The sequence below is a fragment of the Zonotrichia albicollis genome, chromosome 1 (genome assembly GCF_047830755.1).
Source record: "Zonotrichia albicollis isolate bZonAlb1 chromosome 1, bZonAlb1.hap1, whole genome shotgun sequence".
Taxonomy (NCBI): Eukaryota; Metazoa; Chordata; class Aves; order Passeriformes; family Passerellidae; genus Zonotrichia; species Zonotrichia albicollis.
The window spans coordinates 79535002-79549811 of NC_133819.1; the positions used below are offsets into that span (position 1 = coordinate 79535002).

At 46.0% G+C, this 14810-nt stretch overlaps 1 protein-coding gene across 1 annotated transcript in view; it reads right to left on the reverse strand.

The window, feature by feature from the left end:
• The window catches only part of BASP1 (brain abundant membrane attached signal protein 1), a 50908-nt gene extending 50580 nt beyond the window's left edge, over positions 1 to 328 (reverse strand). The window contains exon 1 of the mRNA XM_074545451.1: positions 103 to 328. The gene's annotated coding sequence lies outside the window, so the exon portion shown is untranslated. The remainder of the gene's footprint in view (positions 1 to 102) is intronic.
• Between the last annotated feature and the right edge of the window lie 14482 nt (positions 329 to 14810).

Below are 14810 nucleotides of genomic sequence, written 5' to 3' on the forward strand. Positions count from 1 at the left end.
CCCACAAATCGAGACACAACGGAAGGGGGGAAAATGATAAAAATGGTAAAGCTCTCGCGGGCTGCTGTGTAAATGGCATAAGTGAGACACACCGCGTCTTACCTTTTTGTGTTTTTCCTCTGTCCCTGTCGGTGTGTTTGTGTGCTGGGGTGTCACAAAGAGAGTCCCGGGCAGCCCAGAGCCCCCTCGCCTCGCTCGGAGCGCTGTGGCTCTCGCCCGCTCGCTCGCCGGGACCGGAGTGCCTAGTGCCTGCTGGAGCACTGCCGCCGCTACCGCGGCTGCTGCCTCTGCATTTCTCACTCTCTCCCCCTCCCTCTTTCCCTCCCTCCCCCCTTCCCTGTGACAGTCTGTGGGCAGTTCAAAAGCCACACGCTTTATTTATTTATTTCCCGCGCTGGCGGGCGGGGGATGCGCTGCGCGGCGCTGGCGCTTAGGGGGCGCACGGACCCCGCGTTTAAATACCGGCCGTGCAGGGGGGGCTGGACCGCGGCTCCGCGGACGCACCTTGCAGCATTACACCCCCACATCCCTCAAACAAAAAAAAAAAAAAAAAAAAAAAGGAAGGGAGCGGCCAGGTTCGCTGCCCCGAGGAGAGCGGGCGCGGCGAGGTGCGGGGCGCTCCGCGACCCTCCGCGCACGAAGCGCGCCGTGGGGCGGCCGGGCCGCGCCCGGCGGAGCTGGGATGCTGCGCGGCGGAGGGAGCGGGCGAGCCGGGCCGCCTGCCTACACCTGCAGCCCTCCCGGGGAGCGGGAAAGCCGCTCGCACGGCGGAGAGGGGCGGCACGGGCGGAGAAGACTAAAAATTCCCGGGCCTGGATGCTCTTGGCACGCTTAAGGAGAGCGTCTGCCAGTTAAACACAAAAGGCAGCAACACATAGAGGAAAGCAACACATTTCTCAGGAGAATGGATCTCTCCCGGGCGCTCCTGCAGCTGAAGAGCTGGCCTGAACGTCGCTGGGGCTTCAGGACTGGTATCCCTCCAGATCTCCCCCTGTTCCAAAGCATCCCTGGGGCCGCCACAGCACAACCGAGGGTGCTGCCCGCATTTTCCCACCGCCCTCTTTTTACAGCCCGGCTGTGGCGGGGCCGGGCGCGCCCCGCTCGCCGCTCCGCGCCCGCTCCGCGCTGCGGGAGCCCGGCAAAGGCGGCGGCGGCGGCGATGCGCGGGGCTGGGGCGCCCTCTGCTCCCCGAGCTGGGCTGGTCCGGGCCGGGCTGGGCTGGGCTGGGCTGGGCTGACCCCACCGGGTGACCGGCCCCGGACCCGCATCCCGGGAAGGAGCGGAGCCGCTGGGAAAGAACCGCAGTGGCGGCACGTCTGGGGAAATCTCTGGCTCAAGGGGCGCGGTCCGGCTGCGCCGGGGCTTCAAAGCCGGCAGCACCATCTTTCAGCGAGAACAATGGAAGCTGTTTCCCATTCGTCTGGGGACAAGGACCGAGTGAGAGACGCGTAGTAGGCTCGTGATAAGGTTAAGTCCGGCTTGCATTTTCGATGGATATGGATCGAAAGGGGAACAGGGCTTGTGGAGAGGGAGGGCGCGGCCGCCAGGGTGCTGTTCTGAGGGCCGTGGTGCGCGGTGTGATGTGCGATGTCACGCTTCCCGGACATTTCCACGAGGGAAAACTATCGGGCAATAAAAATGCGTCTGAGTTTGTGTTTCACACACCGCACCCTGCAACCTGTAGCTGTGCCGAGCATCCTCCCAGCCGCTGCCGGGGCGGGCAGCCGGTCCGAAACGCCAGAGGAGACGCTCGGAGACGACCGGGCAGCGCGGTGGGAGCCCCCGTTGTACCCCCGCCATCACACAAAAGCTCTGGGCGTGAAGGGAGGAAAGAAGCCTGGACACAGCGAGCTCACCGGGCAGGAACAATTCCTTATATTTAAGTGAAAGCGTTTGCAAGCCAGTCTTTTCCTCATATTTTATTTTATGAGGGTTTTTATTTTCCTAGTTCTGCTTCGTATCTCGGCGTTTTCCTGGTGGTTTAACCCTCGCTCTGCAGCCGCCGGGGCGCAGAGCTCGCCATGCCACACCTGCCCGATGCAGCATCCCACCTTCCCGAGGCGCGGTGCGGACTGGCTGCGCCCTGCCGCAGCTGGGGGAGGGAGGAAGGGAGGGAGAGAGGGAGGGCAGGCGAGACCCTTCCCCCCGGCCGCGATATATCTCTGCGCTCACGTTAAGGAGCTCGGGGGGGACAGCTGCACCGCGCGGGTTGGGCATGCAGCAGCCAGCGTTAAATTGGGTAATCGAGGAAAGAGAAGAAAGGGAGGGCGACACGCCCTGACACGTCGGAGAAGGAGGTAGCTGCTCCCCGGGGAGGCGAGGCGCGTCCCGCCCCCGCGCTGCCGCTGCGCATCCCGCGGGAGCCGCGTCCGCCCGCCCGCTTTCCTTCCCGGGAGCATCCCTGTAGCGGCAGGCGCCTGCCCGGGGGCGGCGTGCTGCAAGGTCAAGGGAGAAAACCCCTCCTCAGTTTTATTTCTGAGCCAGGAGTATTTGTGAGGCAGCGTTGGCGAGAAGCGAGAGGCAAGATGGGTCCGAAATCCAGCCATGGAGTAAAGCAGAGGCGGGCAGAACGCAGCAGCGTGAGCGTAGAGAGGCTCAGTGAGGGGCTGGGGGCCTGGGCTGGGCTGAAATCAGTCCTGGGCCGTGGGTAGGGCGCAGATGGAGCCCCAGGTTGGACTGGCCCAGACGATCAAGGTTAACCGTGCCCGTGAGGCGGTGACATTCTGGCTGTCGAGATTGTCTTGTAAAATTGCCCAAGCACCACACAATTAGTGTGAAGCAATATTAGCGGGAAAGAAAGAGGCTGTTATTTTAGCTTGTGTTTAAACATGGGCTGAGGCAATGAATGCTCACCTGCATGAAATGGAGCACTATCAGACTTTGTAGATGAATTACAAGTTACACAGGGTTCACAATATATTTCAGAAATATAAGTGTGTTCTGAGTAATTTGCTTGGAAAAGCCTGTACAACTGAAAATGGCACAGAAATAGTCATTGCTACTATCAGTTTGTGAGAGGTTGTGATCATTTTGTTATTTTCAGCAACTGGAGGGCTCAGATGGTAACCATAGTTTAGCAGCCAGTATTCTTTCAAATACACCTCCATGCTAAATTGTGTATCTCAGGGCAGCCAAATTCAAAATTTGTCGAATGCTCATTTCATTTACTCAGCTGCATCAAGGTAAGATACATATCTGAATGCCTTGTTTAATAAAAGTGATGCTTTTAGGCAAATGGGTATTCTAAACAGCCTTTGTTATAACTAAGGGTGTGTAAGATATCCTCTCCGTTTTCTTCTGAAATACTGGATACCAGTATCTGGAGGAAGAAAAAGTGCAGAACAGAGACACCTGCAAAAAAGATTAATAACCAGGTCTGTTGTGGAAAGGCAAGTCTAGGCCCTTTTGTGTAATTAACAGCTGCTTTTCTGAAATCCACACTGTTACTCTGCTTTGACAAATACCCAAGCTACCTCCATTTTCTTAGCCAGCTCTTCCTGTCACCTCTTGGCACTACTGTACCTCAGTGTTCTTCCCTCCAGCTTCAACATTTCAGGCCCAGCCTTGTCTTTCTTATGGGTGTCACCTGCTGTCATATTTCCATCTTTTCCAGAAGGAAACAAATTCAATCCTAAATACTCTTTCTTTATCTTTAATTTTTATTGTTTGTTCTTCTGATTAATAATCAAGTCTTTGTTCTGTGATTATATTACAAGAGCCACATCTCTTAGCCCAGCATGTCCAGAACACAAGTCCAAAATACTCACAAGCCCACCTCCCATCTCCTTACACCTCTCTGCCTGTATCCTGGTCACCCACAATTCCATTTTTGAGCACTCTGGACTTTTTCCTCAGAAGACGCTAGGATCAGTAAGGAGTTCCTATGCTGGGGGTAGCAGGGGAGCTTTCCATTTTATTCCATAGGAAGAGAGTGATGACCAGCAAACAAGGGGAAAAAAACAAACAAATCAAGTAAAAACCCTCGCCTGTACCCCTCTTTCAGCCTTGCAAATGAAACACTGTCTTCCTCGCACTTACAATCACAACAAACCAGGAGCAAATCCAGGCTTCTGGCAGCTCAGAGCGCTTCCCAAACCTGCCAGCTCCGGCTGCAGCTGCAGGAACAGCCGCCCCACCGCCCCGGCCTCCGGCTGCTGCCCTGCGCTCTCCTGTTCCCGCGTTTACACCACGAGAGGGAGCATTTTGTTCAGTTTATTGGCAGATCCTGCTTTTCCCGGTATCCAGGAGAGAGAACAACCGCAGTTTCCCGTATGTAGTGATTTTCCCAAGCCCGTTTACCCCATAAGCATTTTCGTAATAATGGGTTTTTTTCTTTCACCATGCAATGCAAATTTTAAGAGTTTCTTAAGATTATTATTCACTTAAAGTAATTTTTAATTAATATCTAAACTGTAATTACAGTTTAATTCTCTGTTGATTCTCTTGGGTATAGAGTCATTTATTGTGGGGCAAACACAAGATGCTGGAAGACATAACTAAATTTTTCTATTTGCAGTGGATATCATCTCCTCTTCTATATAACTAGTAGCTACATAAATTTCAAAAACTGACTGCAATGGCATAGGCAGACACAAGGTATTATTACGGAAATTTTCAGGCAAAGCACATAAAATAAAGAGCTTTGATCAAATCTCAAAATAACAACTTTGATAAATCACCACTGGAACACCTCAATCCAAATTTAAGTCCTGACATAAAGACAGATGCAAACTTCTGATAAGAATTTTAATCTGGACAACCTAAAATCCTATGGTGGTAGGTGTATCTGAGTCTAATTTTACTAGGCTGGTTCTGTTTATACCATAAGTGGCACTTTGTGCCTATAGCCAGGTAGGGATATATGGGTTGTGAACCCTGCTTTACCCCAGCATTTCTGGCTTCAGTTCAGTCTATAACACAAAGCATATGTGCCTCCCAGGAGGTCCTGCACCAGCCATCGATTTTAAAAGGCTTCTCTGCTCCACTGAAGTCTGTGTGCAAGTTTTTTCCAAAGATGGATATATTTGCTGTTCTGACAATTATCTGGGTTATTTCTGTCTCTTACCCCACTTACCCTAAAGAGTTAGAGTTACTTATGTGCAAAAGAAGGAAATGTGTTCAACTACCATGAGCTTCCCTTATGATTTATTCATGCCAGGCTTCTCCATGACCATCTATAGGTTAGATCTCAGACTCTTTTCTCCATTTTCACTGGCAAGTTTCACCAAAGAAATAGCTGAATAAGGAATTCACTGTTTGGCTTCTATGGCCACAAAAATGTCTTTCAGTTATCAGCTGGAGTGACCATATCAATATCTTGATAGTGATCAGAATTGGCTTCTCTTGTAGTATTTTATTCTGTTTTCTTTCAGCTACAAGAATGCCAGTAATGCAGGAGCAAATGCACACCTGACTGGATGATCAAACTGATGTGACAGCTACCTACAATGCACCTCCTAAAAGGCAGGAGAAGTGAGTGCACAGAAAAGAGTGTCAAATACCCTCAGAGATAAAAAACAATTCTTTACTTGGTGTTCTGATCTCTACAATAAAGGGTGCTTACATACCTTACTTATTGAACTAAAACATTATTCTGTCTGAAACACAAATTTTTGGATTCCAACCTTGAGAGAGAACTTCTGGTTGTGAACCCCAGCACCATGGCCCTAAAGTCACTGTTAGCCCTGACTGCCCCTGCCAAGCCTCCCCTGGGACTTCCTCCACCCTGCCCTCGACTCAGTACCCCATTCCAGCTCAGCCCAAGCCATCAGTCCCTGTCCCAGCTACACCACAATTTTCCTTGATCCCATCCCTGTCTCTAACCCAACCTTCTATTTCTTCTGACTGAAACTTCTGGATGCACCCTGGGTCTGGTTTATCTCCTTAACTTGCCCCTCTCTCAGCTCCTGGCTCCTCCTCCCTTGTGGATTAGCCCTGTGCTTGCTGCTCTGCAATATCCAATTTGTCACAGGTGCCTCCTGTGGCACCTCCGTTAGCTGTGTAAAGACAGCACAACATGCAGTTCCTTGAGGTGACTCCAACTTAAGCCATTTGGTTTACCTGGCATGCTGCTCCTTGGTGAAGGCACTCGTGACAATGATACCACAGCTCAGCTTTTGGATTCAAGCTGGGTCACATGAGGATCACCTACATCTGTACTTCTGCAAACACAGTCTTATAATTAAAACCCTCCTAACAGTGTCAGTGTTACCCCAGAGTCAAAGTAGAGAAAGATAGGAAAAGATGCAAAAATTTTTCAGACAGGGACAAATTTTTCTGATGGGACAAATATTGCTGGGAGCCAGCTGTTGTGGACCCTGTTGACATCTGCTGACATAACTCCCATCCTGGAAGCTGACTGTGGGAAACCCTGGGTACTCATTGTAAGAGATAATGTATAGGATCTTTTGGTTTTCTTTCTACTGTCTTCCTACTGCTTATAAACTTATTTTGTGTACCTTGCCTGTCCTCTGTCCTTTCCCACCCTCTCACAATGAAGGGTATCTCTAGATAAGAACCTGACTGAAATGAGGTATTCTGAGACTCTATGGTGCCTGAAGTGGGCATGGAAGAGTTTAAACCTTCATAAATGACAGCAACTCTAGTCATATATCAATAAAGCCACCTTTCTCAGTCCCCTTCATTCCTTCAGCTTGGAAGCACTAGATTTAAAGATGTTTCTTTACTGTGCCATTTGTGCCAAGAGCAAGCTGCAAATGGCTTGTGAAGAGTCAAACAGCTACAGCTGAGGAGGCTAAAGCTAAAAATATTTGTAAATGCTGAGATTGAAGTGGCTCCTCCAGAAAAAGAGTCAGATTGTACTTGTGCCTCTCACCCATTATTCCTCGACTAACAACATGTCCATAGAACTGTTGAAAACACTCTTGTGTGCAAAAACACTCCTCTTCTACCAGTCAAGAGCCAGCTGTGGAGATTTATCTGAAGTCAAAATGTTAGCAGTAGATGGTCACACGAAGGATTCAGTGCTTCAGACTACCAAAAGCAAGTGTAAGCAGCTAGGTGGTAATTTGTGCACCCCACACTTAGAGGAGCTGTTTTTTTCACACCAGAGACAAGTACATTCTCAGAGCATGGGCTGTGCATTCAGCCACAGGATTCTCCATGTTGGAGCAAGACAGGCTGTCTGCTTCCTGAATGCTTCTTTGAAATGCTACACTACACTGATATTTTTATTTTCACATTTTTACGTGCCAAGTTTAGCTATAAGAGAGGATGGGTGAAAGTACTTGAGCTTTAAATAAGCCTTGTAATGTGCACTACCAGCTGTTTGTAGCTGAATGACAGAGGGTCTGTAGCCAGGCTGTACCTTTTGCCTTTATTGAGTGAACCTTGTGGATGCTACTAATGAAAGAGCATAAGGGGATTCCTGACATCTGGCAGGATCAAGGTTGTCACAGCACATAAATCCAGCACTTACTTACACACACAAAATAGTTCAAGCTTTACTGAAAAATTTCTGAAAGAAAAAGATGAAGACCAGTGGGATCTGTGGAGATGCAGAAGCTGATAACTGACTGTAGCCCAGTACAGAAGTATCAGACATTGTCTGCTTTATCAGTTGCTGTTCATACACCAGTGTAACTGGAAAGCTTCATGTAGCAGAAACAGATGCTGCTTTTGCTTGTCCAGCAGCTCCTATTTGTTTGGGGGTTAGTAGCAGCTTGGTGACATGCACGGCTGCTGTTGCCACCACACTGCCATTCTGTCCTTCACTGAAGATCAGTTCATTTCAGTAACAACCACTCAGACCATGCAAACAGCACCTCCAACTTCTATTTGGTGAGTTAAAAAGCTGATAATTTTCCTATGGGACAAGGAAGGCATCATCTTTTCTCATCAAAATCACTAGAAGAGGCCTGACTGCTGGTAGATCTGACACAAAACTCAGAAGACAAGCCGCCTGTTGGAATGGGAAGTTTTAACTTTCTGCAAGTATTTTCCAAGTGTTCTTCTTGTAACACCATCATTTCTGAGGTGGTAAAACTCCCAAACACCTTCCAGAAGAGCTGTGACCAGCAGAGCAGTCTGTGATGTGACCTTACAGTCCAGGCTCCTCAACATGGGATTTTTGTGAAGAGGAGTATGGTTTTACTTCTGGTTAGTCAGGTCCACAGATACCTGCTTGTATTGACCCCATCTGCTCTTTGGTCTTAAGCAAACTTGTGTGTTTTAATTCATCAATCAGGACAACAAGGCTAATACACAGCTGGAGGTAAGTGCCAGTTTAGTAAATGTGTTTTGGGTTCCATGAGCTCCATAATCTTGAGGCTGAGCTGTTAACAAGCAGAGGTGGCTACCCAAACCATTAAAGAGTTTTTGATCCACATATGGTAGCCACTGCAGTAGCAGGAAAGCTTCCAGGCAGCTATTTGTTTGAACTGAGAAAGTGAACTAGGAAATGAGAGCACAAAACAGTGGCCAGAGAACAATGATATTGGAGTTTAAGAGATGTTTTAGCTCTTTTTTGTACTCTTCCTCTCCATTCTCTCCCTTTCCCACCCTTACAAACCAGCACTTTGGCTCCTTGGCAGAGGTAGGGGTTTATACCATTTTTGACCAGTGCAAAGGGAATGTAAGGGATCTACAGGAATTCATCATGTAAGTAAAATCGAGTCCAACTTGACTGAAAATCAAGTCACAGCCATCTTGCTGTCCAGACTTCCACCTGTGCAGTCTGTCCTGCTGCAGTGTGGGGCCGCATTTCCCGGTCATGCACACCCGTGCGCTGTGGGTCCTGACCAAGGTGAGCACAGCAGCAAGGCTGTGCTGCTTGCCAGGCTGCTCTTGGTGTGAGGATCACAAACAGCATAAGCATGTGTGATACCCCTGCAGTGGGAGTGAAAAGCCTCAGAGGCAGCAAGGCTGGATTTAGTGGGGACTGCATCCCTCTGGTGTATTGGTATCTAATGGCTCTGTTGTTGGCTCAGTCACCTCTGAAAATATGCACCAGGGAAGAAGCACCAGAACTGCACCTATACCAGATGATTTCCTCCTTGCAGAAGAAAATAAAGGTATTGGAGGGGTTATCAGATCATTTCAGGAAGATGCTAACCTACACGCAATTTTTGGCATGGAAGCCACCAATACTAAGAATAAAAATCCTTACAGTTGCGCACAAAAAGAAAAGCTGACCACGGCATTTTGGGCCAGTCATATACTGAGAGAATACTGGTTTTCCAGAACAGATGTAACAGGCTTACTTTTGAGGATTTCATAGTGAATTTGCAATGATGGGTAATGAATGCATAGGCACATGCATATTCTGAAGCTTCAATCTTGTTCAGTCTACAATGTACATCTGGTTTTATTGTTCTGCCACTTCTACTCAATGTCTGTTTACTTTGTGTGCTGAAGTTGGTCACATAACAAAGCAAATCCTCTTGCCTTCTTTCTTTGCATAATATTTTTTAAAAGCCTGTGTTTATGAAAAAGTATATCAGGGCCTAACTAATTATGCCTCTGAGCACAGATGAAAATCAATAGTAGGGGACAAAATATAAGCTTTCCCATATCACTTTCTCAACTGCTTTCTTCTGAATACAGAAGCAAATACTTGCTAGCCTTTTCTAAAGCATTTTGGAAATTTTGAAATTATTTGCAAAATTTGCTAGTCTCGGAGTAGGCCTTTCTCATGGAGGAACAAGCCCGTAGCCAGCAATTTATTTTACAGCCATGAGTAATTTTGTCACAAAAAGCACAAGACACACCAACCAGACAAAGAAATAGGAAGCTTGAAGGAAGGCTGACTTCTCCTCCTGTTCCCTGTACCCACTGACATTTCTATAGCTGCTTTCAGTACAAAATGCAAAGGCACTTGAAGCTGGTATAGCTCATTCCCAATACCATGCGATGAATGACAGATGCTCAAGGTTTGCCTTTACTTCCAGCCTTCTGCTGAAGATAAAACAAGATTTACCTCAGTAAATAGCAGGAATGTCGAGTTCACTACAAGGTCATTGGTGTGTAAGGAAACATGGGAAGAATATACTGCAAGCTCCTGCACTGTTATGGTACAAAGGCTGAACCAGACCGTTTTTACCACAGTATACTAAAGTTGATATTGTAAACAAAAATTACATGTCAGCAGTTTGACTACAGGTTGTTTTCCATTTGATTGCTTAATTATCACTTTCTGGATTTATGGGCAATACAATTTTATTGATTACTGAGACCTTTCAAAATAAAGTGCTTGAATATACTATTTCCTCTTCTCTTACCGAGCAAACTCTAAAAAATATCTGCTTTGAGATAAAAGAAGGGAAAAAGGCCATCAGCTGAAATTACTTCCTTACCAAGAAGTATTCGCAGACAATCTGAATTTTATATCCTTCCCTGACACACAGCCCAGTAGCAAAATAAGCTCCTTGAAATGCCAGATTTCAAGACTAGAGGCACATCACAGCATACTACAAGAGCTGTTTTGAGGAGTTATATAGTTCTGTTTTCTGCTTAAATCAGGGCAATCATTAATGTTATATTAGGCCTGTCATGGCTGTATCTGGAGAAGTGCTGAAAATCTCTAAAGTTTGAGACTCTACAGCATGTTTCATAGCATCTTCCAGTTCTGCATTACCATCTTGGTGAATAATGTTTTCCTAGTGTCTTATTTAAACCTCCCAAGCCACAAAACGAATCCCTTACTATTGTCTGCTTTGTGTTTGCTACTGTAAAAAGAAATCTGTCTTAGTCATATTCATACCTTTGCTTTGTGTAGGTATAGGCTGTTCAATGACCCTGTGGTCTCTTCCTTACAAAACTAAACAAACCCAGCTCCCTAAATTTTACTTCACAGCTTATGTGTTCTGCATCCCTTGCCACCTCGGTAACCTTCTGCAAATCCATCTCCCTCATGGAGTGAGTTCCAGAGCCAGACGTGTTAGTCCAGCTGTGGTCTCCCAAACAGCAGATTAAAGCAAGGAGTAACCTCCCTTGATCTGCCAGCCATACACCCCTAAGAAAGCCCTTAACCATCACTTGCTTTGTTCTTGATGGGAGCCACAGTTGTCCCATGTTCAGCCTGGCATCCACTGCCACATGCCTGTAATCCCAGATCTTTATCACTGAGGCTGCTGTTCTTCCAGGCAATTCCCTGCTAGTACTGATACATTGGGTTATTCTGCCCCAGGTGTGCTTGCTCTTACTGAGTCCCATTTTCTCAGGTCACTGTGAACCTGTGTAGAACTGTGAAGTTCTGCCATTTGAGGTGACAGTAGCCACCCCCTAATTTTGCATCATCCACAAATTTGTGGAAGGTATGTGCATCATCAAGGCTGTGGATGAAACCCTGGATAATATGGATTGTAGTGTTACCCTCTGAAGGATTGCATTAGTTAGCAGTCAGACCTCAAGCCATTGAATTCTAGCCTTTGAGCCCAAATTTCTATTCTAGTCAAGTCCAAACTTTCTGAGCTGCTAGGTGAGATTTGGATTACAGTAGAAGCTGATATTAAATTCTTTCCTAAAATCAGATAAATTATCCCCATCAATCTGCCCTTGCCTTCAGTCAGTCATTTTGTCAGAGAAGGTAGGTGGCTAGCAAAGGAGGATTAACCCTTTGGAACTGTTGACTAGTCTTCATTGCCTTCTTGTCCTTGGGTTTGGAAATGTCCAGAGGACATAGTCCTCAGCTACCTCTCCTGATTGTTAATTATTTTCTACGGACAATGGCACCACAATCACATCAGCCATCTCCATCAGCATCCACCTCTTCCCATGAACAGAATATTCCCTCTAATGTGTTGTGCCTCCCTACTCACCACCTCTTTCCAAATATGTGCTAGTACACACAGGCCTCTGGGAATAGATTTTGTCCATGAAGCAAGAAGGATTTATTACTTCAGTATTTCAGTCATTTCCATGTTTGTCACATGGAAAGACCCTCTCCTAGACTCTCTCCTCATTCATCTACTGGCCTGCCTTTTCTCTGAGCTTCCTTTTCCAGCTGATGTTCCTCAACATCTTATATTGCCCTTTCTGACTGTGGCCAGTTTTAGCTCCAGACTCACCTTCTGTTTTGACCATGCTTTTTTTTTCTCTATAACATTTGTCCTAATGCATTGCTCAGCAATATTGTTGCACGCTTATTTCATTACCTTTCTTTGTTCCCACTTCTTGTGAGCTCCTTTTTTTGTGTATATGTTTTACTTCATTGAGAAACTCCTGACTTAGCCAAACAGGCCTTCTGCCAGAATTCCCAGTCTTCCTGTCCAACAGGATGGTTTGTTCCTGAGCTCTCAAGAAGTTTTCTTTAAAAATTAGCCAGCTTTCCTGGGCATTTTTCCCCTTCATGGCTGCTTCCCAGGGCACTCTGCCTAGCAATTCCCTAAAAATAAGCTGAAGTCTGCTCTCCTGAAATACAAAATCCTAACCCTGCTGCTTTGCTTCCCAGCCCTCCTTCAGATCCTGAGCTATTGAGCTCCTGTGGCTACTGCAGCCCAAGCTGCCAACCACAACTGCATTTTCCACCAGCTCTTCACAGTTTGTGAGCAGTAGGTCTGGTAGAGCTCAACCTGTGGTTGAACCTTTAATGTTTTTATTGTGAAATTATCACCAATGCAGTTTTAGGGGTTCCCTGGAATGTTGCCATGTTGTTGATGTCTAGAGGCTTGAGAAGCACAAGGATGAGAGCATATAACCATTACTAATCATTTTAGAAAGCCTCATCTTCTATGTCTTCTTGGTTAGGTAGTTCTTACAGACTCAGTGCACCCTCCTTCTGGGCTTTTGACATAGGGACATGCTCAGTGAGTGTGTCCTACAGCTTTATGCTGAAACTGTTAATAAACCTCCCTTCTTTTCTTCCTTGCTTGTGCCCTCTTTTCCCCTGCTCATCCTTCCTACAAGGAGCCTTTACTCCTGTCTGATCACGGCCTTTCAGTTACTGTTCAGCAGGGATTTCTGCTATACAAGGAAGGAATACAGTATTCTGCAACCTTGAACCCTGTTTCTAGCTAGCTACCTGTTCACTTTCACAAGTCATGCAAAACCTGCTGTGTTAAATGCTTCATATTTTGGAGTGAATAGAATTCTAGGACATGTCTCTCTTACCCTTCTGCACTCAGGCATAGATGTAGTTGTGATCTGAAAGGGGACAACACAGCTCTTCCCTGGGACATGTCTCACAAGCACAGACAAGGTGTGAAGTTAGTCACCAGACAAGCCCCAGCCCTCAGATTCAGTTTTCTACCCACACCTGCATTTGCACCCTTGAAAATGCAAGAATGGTTAAAATAACAATGACTTTGCCTACACTGTGATACTACAGTTGTGCTGCACATAAGAACATTCTGGCTGAGGAAGAGAAGAAAGAGAATTTGCTCTCAACTTCAAAGTAGTCAGCACATTCCTTTAACACAGGAAACTCTATAAAAATGTAAATATATCCTATTTCCTATTGTATTCAGTAGTGCCTATATATGTACAGTGATACAGTTCACAGCAATCTTTTATAGTGCTCCAGCCAAGCTAAATGCTTTTGAAATGCTAATGAACACCATGAAGCAATTCTTCATAACCTAAAACACTGCCATGCACTCAATAAAAGGAAAGCATCCCTAGGAAAGGCTGTCTGTCCCCCTTCACATGGGAAACATTGCACAGGTTTGGTCTGTAGAACTTCTGTATGAGAATCCAGAGCCACCTTGAAGTACTCACGTGGATTTCATTATATGCCTGATTATTTATAAAGCAGCTATTTTAAAATGTCTTTCAGCTACCAATAAGGAAAATTTTACTTGCAGTCCATGTAATAAGCTGTAAGAAAGACTGTATGTGGCTTGTGTATGCCTCTTGAATTTCTGATGTCAAAACATTTCCTGACCAATGGACTTAGGAATGCAGTATCCTAACAGAAATTATATAATGGAATTATATGTGTGAATAAGCACATACCCCCTGAAGTATTAAAAATCACTAATGTCAATAAAAAGGCATTTTAGATTACTTTGGATTTGTTGTCTCAATCTTAGGGTGAATGCCAGTTGTGGAGAATTCATGTTTTCTGCATTTGCTATTTGCTGACAAGGCAAAGCTTTCTGGACTCCAGGTTACAGGACAGTGTTGACAGTGCCACTGTTGATGTTCTATATGAAGGAAGGTATGGAAAATAAAATGTTTGCCATCAGAAATGCAAATTCTAAACTTCTTACCCCCATCCCTTCACAGCTTTGAACGTATTGGGCAGTTTTATCTAACAGTGACAATAGAAATTTCACATGAAAAGCTAGCATGTGCTCATTTCTGAAGGGACTCCAGTTTTGTTCCACTTTAGCAAAAAGTTTTAATGTCCACTTTCACCCCAAAAACACCAGAAAGTATTGATATGAGCATCCTGAATGCCTTGGGTTTAGGAGAATGTTTGGACACATCTTTAGACAGAAAATTGAGCCAGAAAGCAAAAAAGTTATTAAAGGTGCACTAAAAACATTTATCTTAAGGCACATGTACATAGCAAGTCAGCATCTCATCGTCATAAACGAGACCAGATGTGCTGTGCAGATGTTGAATGCTCTGATTTTACTGCACACATGCTTTGCAGTTGCTGTGTGCACATGCAGCACAACATGTGTGTGTGGGGCAGACACTGGACGTCAGCCACAGGGATCTGGAAAACAAACTTCCACTTGTTACAGTAACTTCAATTGCTCACAGAGTTCCTTGTTTCCTTGCACAAAGCTGTTTCTCTTGATACTTTAAATCTTGCAAGGCCAGCAAGAGGATCGCTTCCTTCAAACGCTGTGAAACTCTGTAGTGCATAATTCTCATGGCTTCCTAATCGGCTCCTGCCTTTT